The sequence below is a fragment of the Rhinolophus sinicus genome, linkage group LG05 (assembly GCF_036562045.2).
Source record: "Rhinolophus sinicus isolate RSC01 linkage group LG05, ASM3656204v1, whole genome shotgun sequence".
Lineage (NCBI taxonomy): Eukaryota > Metazoa > Chordata > Mammalia > Chiroptera > Rhinolophidae > Rhinolophus > Rhinolophus sinicus.
This window is the reverse complement of record NC_133755.1, coordinates 133,833,318-133,850,107: the sequence shown is the minus strand read 5'-3', so window position 1 is coordinate 133,850,107 and position 16,790 is coordinate 133,833,318. Positions and strand designations below refer to the sequence as shown.

Genomic DNA, 16,790 nt, shown 5'->3' with positions numbered 1-16,790 from the left:
GTGTGTGTGTGTGTGTGTCTGTGTGTGTCTGTGTGTGTCTGTGTGTGTGTGTTCTTTCATGCATGTGGATATGTGTGCATACATGCAAAGGGCATATCATAATTAAACAGGAAAACCTTGTAGAGCAATTACAGAGAGAGATACCAGGAACTCATAATATTTAGTGTATCAGCACAGTGATGGTATTAGGAATTAAAATAGCCCCAGGCTAGAAAACTCATTTGCAGTAGAACAATTTGCAAGAGCTATTTAGCAAAATATCTAGAAAAAGAATTTCAGTAATGGAGTACCTATTTTTATGTAGTGATTAACTTAGGAAATCCCCTTTTCCATTATAGCCACATAAACACGTAACAGCACACTAGTGAGCACTGACAGGTTTTCCGACAGAGTTGGAATTTCAGGGCAGTTGGTGACATCTAATATGAGAAACCTAATTATCAATCCCTTTGTCATAGAGTGTTATGAAGACTAAAATGAAATAAAATACATAAAAAATACTGCTCTCCACTGAAAACAGATCAAGTGCTTGTTGAGTTTGAAATCTCATGAATTCGTTCTTTCAAATAAAATATCTAAGTTTAAAAATTGAAAAATTAAAACAGTTATAACATTAGAAATATGAGTACTGATATCTATAACCAAGTCATAACATCTATACTTTTATTCAGGACTATTAAGGACTAATTATAGAGGTAAATAGAGAATAATGCAAAACATTGTCACTGAGATTAGGAACAATCAAAACAAAATAAATTAAGAAGTGAACAGTAGAGTGCTTGCTTTGGCATCACATATACTAAAATTGAAATGATACAGAGAAGATTAGCATGGCCCCTGCACAAGGTTGTCATGCAAATTCGTGAAGCGTTCCAGATTTTTTATATATGTTACGGGACACGGAGTGCAGCATAGGGAACAGAGTCAATGGAATTGTAATAGATATATACGATATCAGAGGGGCAATAGATTGGGGGGGAGGTTATCACATTGTGAGGAGTAAAATGTCTATTACATTGTTTTGTACACCTGAAACTAATAAAAAAAAGTTAACAGTAAAACTATGAGAACTAAGAAAAAATAATTTTAATCAGAATGAGGAAATTTCTGGCACTACTTATCTGTAATGGCTGCAAAATGGATGGCTTATAGGTGATGGAGAAAGAGTAGTGATGGTAGATGTCCTATGTCCTCAAATAGAATAGTATCTTACCTCACATTTTAAAGTCACTACAAATAAACATATAGCCTTATTAAAAAGTGTTTAGATGCTCTAATCAAAGTTTTAGGACAAATCAACTGACTGTTGTCTCTTCCAGGTACATTGCTGCCCCTATATGGGCAGTGTGGAATTGCCAGAGCTTCTCTGGCAGAAGGTGGCACCAACACGTTATTTGGAAGAAAGTCTTCTTAATTAACCCAGTCACACATGCTATTTATAAATATATATCTATAGTAATTTACTAAATATATAGATTCATATGCAAATAGATATGTATAACTTAAGCATTAGTAAATTCTAAATTTTTCATTTGTAATGCTTTTTATTTTCTATTTTGTTTTCTTAGATATTTCTGAATTAAAATAACCTTCCAAAAATTGTTAGAGTCATACTTGAACTAAGTACTTCAAAGGAAATGTTCCTATTTTTACTATTACTCTGATGCCATAAAACCATTAAATGTATACTTTTCACGTTACTCTATGATTTTGTCTCTGTAAGTCTACGTGCAAAACCATACATGCACGTATTTGAATTGACAGGTATAGAAAAATTTATTCTTAATTTCAATCATTTTCATACTTCTGTTTTGAGGATCAGTGGAGCAGTATTATGTTATTTTACTACAACAGCAGAGTTTTTATTAGTAGATATATAACCATATATCTACCTTGAACTACAGATATGTAAAATTCAAACGTTCGATTACTTGGTCCACTAAATAGTTTTAATAAGGCAAATTCAGATTTTAAATATACATATAGCTACCTTCCCCAAATAAATATATCCTAATTCTTCATTTATGTCTTAATTCATTTCCTTATTACAAATGTTAACTGTTGTTTGTTGTCTTAAAACATAAATATGTGCTAATTTTCTTGTACATAAAATTAAGATAGGATTCTACTTCAAGTATTAAAGGAAACAATTTTTGATGTGTCATGATAGGTATGAATTTGGGATTGAAATATCTGGTGATCAGAAAATGAGACTATGTTTTTTTCCAACCGAGGCTTAGTGGAGAGCAGAAAGAATCAGATAAAGTAAAGGCATATTTAACAATAAGGATAATACTGTATTTCAATGAAGCAACAAAAATGATTTTCAGGGGCTTTCTGAATTAATTTAAAGAAAATTCACATCAGATTGTCAGGGCAAAAAGGAAGCAAGAAAATTTTAAAAACAACCAAGGAAGAAGAAAATATTTTGGAGCAATAAGACAATATTTTACAAATATGTCCATAGTATATCTAGAACATCAGAAGGATTTAATCCTTATCAATATAGTTTCAACAAATTTTTTGACTGTTTTACCAGGTCTAGGGACTAAATCTGAAACTTCCTCATTTAAAAAATTATTTTCACATATTTCTTGAATAACTGACTCTTTTTATTCCATTAACTGTAAAATGAGGTATTTATTACAAAAAACTGTTTTAATAATATATGCTTAATCAAAATTATTATTCAAATAATAGTATTTTAAATAAATATGCAATTTGAGACTTCTTCCTCTGTAGAAAGATACAATTTGTCAAGAAAAGTTATTAACTTTGTTATTATTACCTATCATTTGCCATCATTAATTTGAATGATTTTATTTTAAGTTGTAGAGAAGGTAATATTTTTTGTTTTTATTTTATGCTATAAACTATTACAGAAATTATTCAAATTTATGTGTGCACAAAAGTTCAATAGTGTTTTTTGACTTTCTACCATAGTCTAGGAACTGAGTGATTTTCATATAAAATCTCATTTAATCTTCATAATAATATATGGTTGTTTTTTAAGAAACAGAATTTATAGATGTGCTGACTGAGGCTGAGAAAACTTTCTTCTTCATATGTTACAGGTAGAAAATGAAAAACTTAGAGGCATAACCAGGACTGTCTGACTCTAAGCCCTGTTTTATTTTAAGTTTTATATAACTAAATAAATGTTCCTTTAAATATTGCTGGAAGAGGGGGCGACCAGTTAGCTCAGTTGGATAGAGCTTGGTGCTCTTAACAATAAGGTTTGCTGGTTTGATACCCGCATGGGCCACTGTGAGCACCCTGCACAACTAAATTGAAACTACTACTTGACTTAGAGCTATGCATCCTGGAAAAACACATTTAAATAAATAAAAATTAAAAACATATTGCTGGAGGAGATATCCCATATTTTATTACAATGTACAAAGTTACAAAACACCGTAAGTCTGGCAGTAATGAGAAACCATAAGATGCACTATAAAATGCCTCTATTTAAAGTTATTGAAGAGTAGAAGATGCCATAGATGGCTAAAATCCAAAAGAATTTACAATCAGAATACTAGAATTAATAAGTAAATTTTTCAAGGTCACAGATTGAAGATCAACATACAAAAACAGGTGCATTTTTTTTTTGTATATTTGCAGCAGCTGTATTTATGCATACCAACAGAAATTTATTTACGAGAGAGACAAAAAATATATCTGTGGGTAGAAACAGATCCATACTTTTATAATTGGTTGATTTCCCACATAAGCGTCAGACAATCCAAATGCAAAAGGAAAACTTTTTCAACAATTGATGGTAAAACTAGATAACAATATTAAATAAGCGATTCTTAACCCCTTTCTCATTTGATACAAAAATTAATTTTAAAATATCATAGATCAAAACATAACTAAAATTACCTATCTTCTAGAAGAAAATACAGAAATTGTCTTCTCAACCATGCACATAGAGAAAATTTTCTCAAAACAGAGAGTAATAATCATAAAATAAAATAAAATGATAAATTAGACTTTAAAAAATTAAAAACCTCATCAAAAAACAATATGAAAAAATGTTAACAAAGGTTTTTATTATCTAGCATGAAAAGCCATTTGAAATCGTTTTAATATTAAATTTACATAATTGGTCACTATTAAGGGCTGTAAACATTGGTTCTCTCCTGTAATAGAGGGTAGAAAATAAGTGTTATTGAAAGTGAAAAATAAATATAAAATGCTTATCTTAATGTTTATATTAAATCTTCAAATAGTTATATTTATTCTACAAACTAGAAATATCCCATTAGGAACCTGGCAGAATGTAGATAAAAGATATTAAGTACAATTTTTAAAAATAGTGTTAATATTTATATCTTTATTTCCTAAAAATCTTCAATCAGATTTGGGAATCCATTTTTAGACTATTCTTCTTGAGTTTGAGCTATACAATATAGACTCACTATAGTTCATAAATGTCTAACTTTCATACTTGGTCCTCAGAGTAGAATGTGCTTTTGTCTCTTCTGTGAGTTTTTATAGTCAGAAAATATTAACCTTTCTTTGAAACTGTCAGGCAAACCTATGATGATGAAGGATATTTATTTTGTAATGTACACAACAAAGTCTATTGGAGAAAAAATAGGCAAATAAATAGTTCATGATATACAGGCTATATTTATCTAGAGGGATTTTCTATTATAGCAATAATTAATTTAGAACTGCCCACTTATAAAAAATATCGAATTAATTTAAAAAAATTACTCTCTAATTCAAAACAGTTATAAGAAAGGAAGGGAAGAAACCATACCATGCTTATATCAGGTTGTTTTTTTGTTTATTTTTTTACAGAAGTCACTGTGAAAAATGTTAATATAGTTAGGTGACAATAGCTTAGTCACTGAAGCAGATGCTACAAGTCAAACTATACTAGTTATTTCACCTTAGGCAACTCATTTAGCCTTTCTGTCTCCATTTCTAGTCCATAAAACATGAAAAAAACAAAAAAAAACAAAACAGTATCTACATCATATATTTCTTTTGGGGATTAAATGGATTAATGTAATTCTGGGCTTTAAAACAGTCCTTGGAACAAAACAAGTGCTAAATGATTTTTCCTTTTTTTTTTTGGTGACCAAAAAGGCATGAATATTTTGGTATATTTTCAGTCTGTGTAAGGAAAAATATACATTTAGAAAACTTAACAATTATATAAGACATCTTAGCAACTTAGATCGAATTATGAATAAAGATAAAATATGTTGTTATATTTAATTACTTGCACAATTTAATAAATTTATGTGAAAGGAAAATAAAGTAATATTTAAATGGAGAAAACAATATGTTCAAGTAAATAAAAACTGAACCAAATGTCAGTGGCCTCATCCAATAAAGAAACAGTCTCGTAAATGTAATAGCATAAATATAGTTGGCATTATATTTTAATTTGGGGAATTAATTTTGTCATATAGATAAGTAATTTGGTGGTACATTTTCCCAAGTTTACTCAGGCACCACCAAAACATATTTAGTGAAACAAAACAGAAACAATATTTATTAAAGAGTATTTCCATCTTCATTTATAAATCACACCAAAAATAGTAGTTATATTTCATATTGGAAAAAAATATATATGAGTTCTGACAATTAAGTTTGCGAACTTGTTGCAATGATGTTGCAAACCTTTTTTGATATCAGAAGGATTATTCATTATGAATTTGTACCAACAGGACAAATAGTTAACAAAGTTTACTATTTGGAAGTGCTGAAGAAACTGCGTGAAGAGTTAGACAACCTGAACTTCTCACCAACAATTCATGGCTCTTGCATCACAATGCACAGGCTCAAATAGTAAGGGAGATTTTAGCCAGTAAACAAATAACTGTATTGGAACACCCTCTCTACTCACTTGATCTAGCCCCCAGTGACTTCTTTCTTTACACGAAGATAAAGGAAATATTGAAAGAAGACATTTTGATGACATTCAGGACATCAAGGGTAATATGATGACAGCTCTGATGGCCATTCCAGAGAATGAGTTCCAAAATTGCTTTGAAGGGTGGATTAGGCAACTGGCATTGGTGCATAGTTTCCAAGGGGAGTACTCGGAAGGTGGCCGTAGTGATATTCAGCAATGAGGTATGTAGCACTTTTTCTAGGATAAGTTCATGAACTTAATTGTCAGATCTCATGTATGAAAAGAATATAAATTAATCACTCTGGGCATAGATATTCATGGAAAATTGTAGGATTCTTTTCACCATGAGAGACATTATATAATTTCCCCCTGAAATTTATAACAGGCTTCAAAGAGTTCAAGTATGGCAAAGATCAATAAGTAACATTTAAATGGAAGTGAATTTTAGTTCAAGAGGACACAGATATTAACCTGACAACAGGGATAAAACAAACATTATTAATAGATGATACTATTAGTTACTTAGAAAACTCATACAAAAAATATACTTGAAAAAAGCTTAGAAAGGTAGCTCAGGACCACCTGTCAGGGACCATTCTGAAAAAATTCATGGTAATTATTAATGAGAGAAGCCAAGAGTTAGGAAAACTAACTAGATAGATGATAGATAGATCGATTACAGATAGGTAGACAGATAGATTATTTCACAATAGCATGAAACAATAATTTAAAGCAAAGTCGATATTTAATGTATCAAAGTTATGTTAATGAAATGCATTTTTTGAAGTTAAAAGAGAAGTAAAAAAAACTGGAAAAAATGATAAGCAATGAAACTACCATGTTTCCCCGAAAATAAGACCTAACCGGAAAATAAGCCCTAGACTTATTTTTCAGGATGACATCCCCTGAACATAAGCCCTAAGGCGTCTTTTGGAGCAAAACTTAATATAAGACTTAGTATTATTTTCGGGGAAACACGGTAGAGCATAATAGTTTATTATTCAGAACCACTATGACAAACCAATATGTAAAAGAATACAAATAAACAAATATAAAATTAGGCTAAAGAAACAGGCATTTCACAGATGAGAAAACAGGACTGTCAATAATCTTACAGGGTAGATTCATGGATACTAATTTTATTACCTTAATTCATAGTTATATGTAAGTTACATGTGTATCAAATAATGCATGATTAAAATTTAAAATGTATTTTAAAATGGTTTATCCATAATTAATGCTATTAGGAACATGATTTATACTATTTCTAAGTTTCTTAAGAAAATTATTTGAAGTTTTCAATTCTTGGTATAAGATTTAAAAAGAAATCCAGGCTGACTAAAGATTAGCTCCACTAATGTAGGGAAAAATTATGATATTTATTCCACAACCAGACAAATGAATGTTTCATTCATTTTAGCCAGAAGGAGATAATTGAACATAATAATAATAATTGAAGAATTAATTTAAATTCCTAGAATACCAGAAAAGAGAGATTATATTGATCTAATATTTTTTATGTGTATCTTTTTTCTAAATTAGTTCCTTTAGGTTATTGTAAAATATCCCATCAGGGATAATATCAGGGCAGATTTTTGCAAGATCCTGCCTGATGCCCATGTCTCTGTTTTAAGCACTTCAGGTTTGACAGGTAACCGGCAATGAAGCAGGAAACATAAGAGAATGACCAGGGGAAGAGAAGCTGCCGATTTCAATTGAGAACATGTTGAGTTTGAGGTTCCTGCCTTATTTCCAAGGAGTTGTGTGTAATATATTTTGAGTATTCCATTCCAAAGTCTAGGAGAAGCTGGAATGCAAATATAGATTTTGGATGAGTTAGAAAACAAATGAACATTGTAGTCATGATAGTAAATGAGACAGCCCAGGGGAATTTTGTACTATTAGGAGAAATGTGGACTTAGGAGAAACATGTAAAGAATACAAATGGAAGTTTGGGAAAGGCAAAAGGGTTTTTAAAAAATGTTCCTGCAAGGGTGCCCAGAGAAAAAGTAGGTGGTGGTGGTGGTGGTGGTGGTGGTGGTGGTGGTGGTGGTGGTGGTGATGTGTGTGTGTGTGTGTGTACGCATGTGTGTGTATGTTCTCACCTAAAGCAAAGGAAGACTATTAAGCATGGCCAGTGTAATAAACTGTAATATGCTGCAAAATGGCTGTAAAATGAAGGAGGGGTTGTTGACAGGTTACCAGATGGTGCAAGGGGTAGATAGTTATCTATGGGGAGAATACACACACACACACACACACACACACACACACACACAGGAACAACCTTAATATTTTTAAGTACTTATGGAAAAATCCAGAAGAGAGGAAAGGGATAAAAGGAGAGTGTGTGGTTAAATAAAGCCCTGGGAAGACAGAAGCACATAGAATTAGAAGAGAAATTAGGAAATTAGATTTGGGTTTCAGGAGAAACCCTTGTCCATTTTATTTTTTTTCCTTTTTTTTTTTTTTTGTCTTTTAGAGGACGTTAACATGGTTCCTTTCTAATGAATTTTATTTTCTCTCTGAAATAAAAGAAGGTTCATCTGAGAGTGAAAGGATTAGATGGCATGTAATTGGATTGGAAAAGGAATGAAAGAGCTAGTGTGGGGAATAGAAAATGAACCTTATAGGAGATTGAAAAGGATTTACAGGTGGGAGTGAAGTATGGTTTGATACCATGGTTCTCAAAATTTAATGTGAAAAGGCAGACCACAAGTCCATAGCCTACACATATGCGGACAGAGACTACTGAGAATTAAATTACAGCAGAGCTTATTCCTTTATTTAGAAATATGGTCCTGCATTAAACTTTATTCTGTTAGCTTTTTTTTTTTTTTTCCTGTCAGACATTCACAATATCCAAGTGGCATTACTATTTGAAAGTGACAAAAAAAAAAAAAAACAAAACAAAAAAAGTTTTTGTCAGCAAATAGATACATAAATGTTGTAAAGTTTCCTTTTTACTTTTTATAATTCAATTGTTCCCTTAACAGCTTGGCCACTCCCAAATCCTTATGGTATATTTGTTTATTTACTATTCACCTTTATATGTACACACACACACACACATTCTCAGACATATCAGAGAATATCTGAGAATGGACCAACTTTATCTTATATTTTTATACATTTGTTAAGCATAGGATTTCCACCTTTTCAACAGTCTTTGTTTTAGAGCCTATTTGCATAGTCCATGTTTTTCCCAAATATTTTACTATTAGCAAGTTTTATAATCTTAGCATCTGTTCAGTTATTTTTAAAAGCTCATGTGTATTTTAACTTGCTGTACCTGTTCATCAAAACTATAGCATTTAAAAGGGAATTTGCATAATTAGAATCAAATTAGCTGTTCTATTAAACTACTGGAATATGAAATTTCGATAGGTAATACAAAGAATATCTTGCTCTATAAACATTTCTAGGGGAAAAAAAGTATTTTCTTCTTCTAACTTCAAATGGAAATATTGGAATGAAGAATAAGAAACAAACTTCTAACTGAATTTGTCATTTATACTATACAAATTTAAATTTAAAATTCCCAGCACATAGAATTAAATAATATACACAGTAAACAGAATCAGAATGGTATTTTTGAGTTGAAAGTAAGATGAAGTAGCACTGTTGAAAAGTAATCATTGTAAAAGCATAAAAACAGAAGAAATGTATGTTATTAATATAAGATATATTCCAGTAAATATGCTCTGCAGAGTTAAACTCTTGAGATATTACATATTTCTACTACAAAGTAAAATGCGTTCTTGCATTTAGGTTTTCCAAGAAAGTTTCATATGCATTTATTTACATGAATATTTTAAGAGACTTTAATAGTTAAAAAATATATCTCATGCAATAATTATATTTAATATTCATAAAATATTTCCCATTCACTCAATATTTAATAATTTAACTCATCAAACAAATCAATGTCCACAGGATTTAGTAATAGACAACAACAAAAAATCTGAATGTCAATGTTATATTAAAAAACATTCCAGATCTTTTTGAAAAATTGGGCTTATCCCTTAAAACATATAATTAAACAGCTATTTCTAGAAGATAGTGTCCCTCCAAAATATTTTATTTTGTTTTTTCATTCATTTAATCTGTTATTATCAACTAATTTATATGAAGTACTATATTCTATGTACCATATGAGGAGATGGAAATACTGACAGCATTTCTTACCCATATATTGCACTCTCGTACTTGTAGAAACATATACTCCACGATAACAAAACAAATTCCATGATAGATATTAGTACACAGGTATGTGTATGGATGTGGGAAAAGGTATTTACAGATTTAAGATACAATACCACTTACTGTAAGTCTAAGAGGACTTTCAGAGTAGGTAATATTTGCCTGTACTTTCAAGATGGAAGAAGGATAATAGGTTATACAAGCTACAGGGAAGGCTTGTCAGTTGACAATAAGGTATCCTTCGTAAATCACAAATGTGTATGTATGGAACATTGGAATTGGAAAGACATGGGATCTAAAATGTGAGAAGGCTTTCCATCATCCTGTTATGAACTAATACAAAGTATCAAATTCTAGCTTATATTATCTGTCACCGTCTCGCAAAATTATCTCAAAATGGATGAAAGACCTAAATATAAGACCTGAAACAATAAAATGTATTGAAGAAAGGATAAGTACTAAACTTATGGACTTAGGTTCAGACAAGATATTTATGAATTTTATCTCAAAGGCAAGAGAAGTAAAAGCAAAAATACAGGAATGGGACTATATCAAAGTTAAAAGCTTCTGCACAGTAAAAGAAACCATCAACAAAACAAAGAGGCAACCAACTGAATGGGAAAATATATTTGCAAACAATACCTCTGATAAGGGGCTAATATCCAAATCATATAAAGAACTCATTTATCTAAACAACAACAACAAAAACATAAAATAAAAATACAAACAGTCTAATTAAAATATGGGCAGAGGACCTGAACAGACACATACAGCCAACAAATATATGAAAACTTGCTTAATTTCACTAGCTATGAGGGAAATGCAAATCAAAATCCAATAAGATACCACCTCACACCTGTCAGAATGGCTGTTATCAACACAGCAAGTAATAACAAGTGTTGGAGAGGTTGTGGAGGAAAAGGAACCCTCATGCACTACTAGGAGGAATATAAATTGGTCTAGTCACTGTAAAAAAAAACAAAAACAGAATGGAGGTTCCTCAAAAAATTGAGAATAGAATTACTATGTGACTCAGCAATCGCTCTTCTGGGTATTTACCCAAAAAATCTGAAAACATTTATCTGAAAACAGTATGGTGGTTACTAGAGGGGAAGGGAAGGTAGAAGAGGATAAAGGGGGTCAAATATGTGGTGATGGAAGTAGAATTGACTTTGAGTGGTGAACACACTATGCAATATATAGATGATGTATTACAGAAATGTGCACTTGAAACCTATATAATTTTACTACCGTGTTTCCCCAAAAATAAGACCTAGCCAGACCATCAGCTCTAATGCATCTTTTGGAGAAAAAAATTAATATAATACCCAGTCTTATTTTTCTATAAGACCCTATCTTATATACTATCATATAAGATCAAGTCTTATATTAATTTTTGCTCCAAAAGACACATTAGAGCTGATGGTCCAACTAAGTCTTATTTTCGGGGAAACACGGTAACCCATGTCACCCCAATAAATTTAATTAAAAAATCTAGCTTATTGAAAATTGAAAAAAAAAAAGTTAAGAAATTAGAGGTATTTTTGTACATTTCAAATTTTGAAATAATTATGAACATACTGGAATTTACAAAAATAGTAGAGAATCACTCCTATTTACAAATTGCCAAACTTCCCAGTAGTGACATGTCATATAACGACAGTAACAAAAAAAAAAAAGAAAAAGAAAAAAAAAAAAACACACAACAAAAATCTGGAAATTTATCAAGGTACAATACTGTTAATTAGGCTACTGATTTTATTCATATTGCTCCAACATTTGCATGTACTAATTTTTGTGTATGTGTTTAATTCTATGAAACTTTTTATCACATCTAGATTTGTTTTACCACTACCACAAAAAAGAAACAGAACTATTTCATCATCCCAAAGGAAATCTCTCATACAATCCCTTTATAGTTGCCCCAACCCCTCTCTTCCCCAAATGCTAATCTGTTCTCCATCCTTACATCAGCTAAAAAATCTTATATAAAGGGAATATATCCTATGTTGCCTTTTGATTGGCATTTCCATTCAACATGAGTCCCTTGCAATTCATGGAGGTTGTTCATGTGTCAATGGTTAATTTCTTTTTATTGCCGTGTAATATTTCATTTTATAGATGTACAACAGTTTGTTTAACAACTTACTATTTGAAGAACAACAGGGCTATTTACAGTTTTGGGCTAATACAAACAAAGCTTCTATAAACATCCATGTTCAGTTTATAAGGTTAATTTCTCTGAGATAAATGTCTTAGGATATGACCATTAGGTCATATAGTAAGTGTATTTTAGTCTTATAAAAGCCACTTTCCCAAGTGTTATACCATTGTACATTCTTACCAGAAACTTATGAGAAATTCAGTATATTTTTAACGAAGCCAACATTCAGTATTTTAATTATTTTATTAACTTAGTCACTCCAATATGTTATGATTTTAATTTTAATTTTCTTACTGTCTAATTCTGTTAAACATATTCATATGCTCACTTGCTATCAGCATATTCTCATTGGTGAAATATCTGCTTATGTATTTTTGTCCATTTTCTAATTAAATTTCTTGTTTTTCTATTAAGTTTTAACAGTTCTTTATCTATTTGAAATGCTTGTGTCTAGTGTGTGATTTGCCAAGTATTATCTCCCAATTGTAGCTTGTTGTTCCTTCCACCCTTTCAATAGGATCTTTCATGAAACATGAATTTTAAATTTGAATGAAGTAAAATTTATCAATATTTACTTTTATGGATTGTTTGCTTGATACCATGCTTAATATTTGCTGAAAAGTCACCTGTACTTTACTTAATTGTCTCTATAAATTTGTCAAAATCCGATTGTGCATACTTGTGTTGGTCTATTTCTTGTTTTTCTGCTCTTCCTTTAATGTGTCTAAACCTTTTCAATACCTCACTGTCTTGATTGCTGTAGATATGTAGTAAGTCCCCAAATTAGGTAGTGTTTCCTCTATTCTTTTCAACAATTGTACTAGATATTTTAACTTTCCATATTTATATTCAAATATGTTTGCTAATATGTAAAAAGTTTCCTGGGATTTTAACAGAAACTGGGAAAATCCTAAAGATCAATTGTGGGAGAATGGACATCTTAACTATGTCCAATCTCCCAAAACGTGAACACAATACGATTCCTTACTTATTTCACAGCATTTTTACAATTTTCCTTCATACAGATCCTGTACATATTTTGCTAAACTCTTATCGAAGTATTTAATTTTCTACAGAACAATTTAAAATAATATTGTATTTTAAAACTTCGTTTCCAAATGTTCATTTCTAGTACATAGAAACACAATTGATTTTTGTATCTTTATCTTGTAACCTGTAATCTTGTTGAATTAGCTTCTTGCTTCTACATTGTAAGTCCCCCATGATTTTCTATGATTTTTCTACGATTTTTCTATGATTTTTCTCTTTAGTTGATATGATCATGTGAGTTATCTGTATTAGCCTATTGATGTGGTTGATTGATTTTGAATATTTAAACAACCTTGCATTTGTGAAATAAATCACACCAGGTCATGGTGTATAATTATTATACATAATACATATATTTATTATATTTTTATGTTTTAAAGTAATAATTACTTTAGGAAAATATCTGTTAACACAAATGCTTTCTTAATATTATTTTTGCTTAGGGATCTTTAACATGAATTTTTTTAGTCGTTGATATTTTTGTTTGCAATATTATTTGTACAAATAAAATTTAATATGTTTTTCAAAAAAGTTATATATTCTATGTATTAACATGTCTTTTAAAAGTTTGAATGCATTTTACCTATATTTAAAAATATTCTATGTGACCTATCGACATAACTTCTTCTGTTAAATTTACATAACAAAATATGACTCCAGTATTCAAACTCTTCATTCTTTAAAATATTGTTAAAATAATTACCATTTTCTGAGCTTGAGAACTTTTGCTTGGATTTATTAATTAATAATGATGATCATATTTAAATAATATCAACATGATGTTTTGTAATACATTTAGTCAGATTGCTAGATGCCTAACATGTGTTAGCTCATAGAATCTCCATGTGAGTCCACTACTAAAGCATTGGAAAAGATTCATACTATTTTGTTTCGATGTTTTCTTTTTTTTTAACAGACAGGTCTTCTTGCCAACACCATAGGGTAAATATTATTAAGCTCAGGGTATAATGAGAAAAATAATGCACACAAAGGTAATTCATTTTTCATTTTTACACAGAGAGTGATGAAATTTGTAATTGAATCCACATTTTCCCAAACTCACATTCTCTCTACTTTTTATATTAAATGAAGTATTATACTTCATTTTATAACACAATTACAATATTTCTTAGTATCTCAGAATGCTGTAATCATTTTAGGCTGTTGTATTAGTTATTTATTGCCATAATATCAGTGTGAAAAATTACCACAGAACTGAGTAAATTTAAAGCAATAATTAACTGTTCTTGATAAGTTAAAAAACAGAGTGGGGAGGGGTTCTTATTGTATTTGCTGATCTCACTTAAGTGGTTGCCAGTGATGCTTGATGGCTTTGCATCTGAGCATTGAATGGTTCTTGGCTTAGATACCTCACTTTTCTTCCATGTGATATTTATCTTCCAGCAGGATAGTCCTGGCTTATTCTCCTGGACAAGACAAAAATCTGAGAAAGAATGTGTAAAATCCCTTGAGGCCTGGGTTCAGAAATAGCACACTGACAATTCTGCTATGTATTGTTAAAATAAGTCATCTGGCTATTTCAGTTTCAAGGGGTGAAGATATAATAAACTCTGCCCTTTGAACGGAAGACTTGAAAACTTATGTTTTAAAAGGGATGACTATAGGAATGTGTGGAGAATTGGAGCAAGTATTCAAGTATAGCTGATATAATTATACAATGTCTCAAGTTACTTATTTCTGAACTTCATTCCCATAGTTTAAAATTATAGAGTAACATTTACTCTTGTTAAATAATTAGTCATACTTTTTATCAAAAGACAAACTAAGACAGCAGTAAAGGCTATGATATTATTTTTATAAAATAGTGAAAATTTTCAACTTTACATTTTGTTGGAGAAAGTTAATATTTCTGTCTCTGATTTTTGCGATTCTTCTTTTCTCTTTCTCCTCCTCCTCCTCCTCCTCCTCCTCCTCCTCCTCCTCCTCCTTCCTTATCATCATCTCTGCTGCCCATAATGCATATGGAAGTCGTTTGTTATATTCCCTAAAAAGTTAACTTCCATCAAGTGTTATCAAGCTTATATTTTACCATTATTAATTATGCTAATTTTTTAAGCTGTATCAAAGATAAGACAAAAAAAGCCTGGGCATCAGGAACACCTCAGCTTTCACAGTAGCTTTGATGCTAGATAAGGCATTTTTATCTCTTTGAGATCTATGAACTAATATGGTTTGATAGCAAACTGAAGCAATTCTCAGGGTTTTTTTTATTTTTTAATTATTTTTGATTATTATTTTATTTGTTATTAACTTAAATATGAGTTATCCTAATACACATTTTTGAATATATATATATATATATATATATATATATATATATATTTATTTATTTTTTTTGCATCCTGATATTGGCCTCATTTGTAACTTGAGAATTTTTTGTTTACCAATCTGTACTGCTTTGCTAGGAAAAGCTTTATAATTCTGTCTTGATTCTACTGAGAAACACGGAGCTTCAAATACTAGAATGACCTGAAAATAACTCTCACTTCCAATTGTATTAATATCAGCAGCCTCCATTTTTTCTTTTCTTTTTTTTTAACTGACTAACTGTATATTGCTTAGTAGGTGCTGGCTACTTAAGAACTTATATAAATGAGTGATTCCGATTTTTCAAACTTAAGTAATACTGCATACATTGGGAATTATATTTGTCTCCTAGAAAAAATACGTAAGTGACATTGAAAGATAAATGTTTATATTATTCTCATGTAAAGGCATTCCAAGGTAAGGAGTCCATAGGTGTTATGGAAGGTCCAAGATATCACCAACATCCCAGTTTCCTTCCCTCACATCCATCACTTTAACTGCATTGTTCTATTGTGAAGCTCATGTAATGTTTACATATTTTCCTTTGCAGCTTCAGTCATCAACTCTAGGCTTAAACAGATACAGAAAAACATATGTCTTTCAAAAAGGAGAATAAAAAGAAAAAAAACACATTTTTCTTTAAAGAGCTTGCATGGAAACCAACCAGTGATTTTCCTTGTGTCCAAATGATCCTAGCAATCTCCACATAAAGCCAGAAAATAAGGCAAATATCTTACAATAAATTATTCAGAGATCTGATTCTAGGGAAGTTAGGAAAAAATGGATATTAGATAGGTAATTTATTCTCCAAATTCAATTAACCAGATTGCATTCTGTACATCTGATGCCATGGAAGAGATTGCAGTTAGAGCAAACATGTTTGGATGTAGAAATTAGTGAGCATACACAATGAGCAATGAAACCAAGAACTGAATTTGCTTTTAATTACATGCCTTTTTTAAAATTTATCCTTTTGAGAAAGACTGCATGGAAGCTTCCTATAGGTCTTTTCTGTAATCATTAAGCATTTCAAGTAGCAGTTGGTTTATATTAAAAGTTCAATAGGACATAACTATTTTTCTTCATCTTCTAAAATAAAATAATTCACTCTTGCTCAGGTGTTATATGAGACACCATATCATTGAAGAGGCACAGTAAATTACTGAGCTT

The 16,790-nt window shown here is 30.5% G+C and overlaps 1 non-coding gene across 1 annotated transcript; it reads left to right on the top strand.

Moving 5' to 3' along the window:
* The first annotated feature begins 775 nt into the window (after positions 1 to 775).
* Positions 776 to 882, top strand: LOC141572033 (U6 spliceosomal RNA). Its single transcript, XR_012497044.1, has one exon. It is a non-coding gene; the product is annotated as a U6 spliceosomal RNA (small nuclear RNA).
* The last annotated feature ends 15,908 nt before the right edge of the window (positions 883 to 16,790 follow it).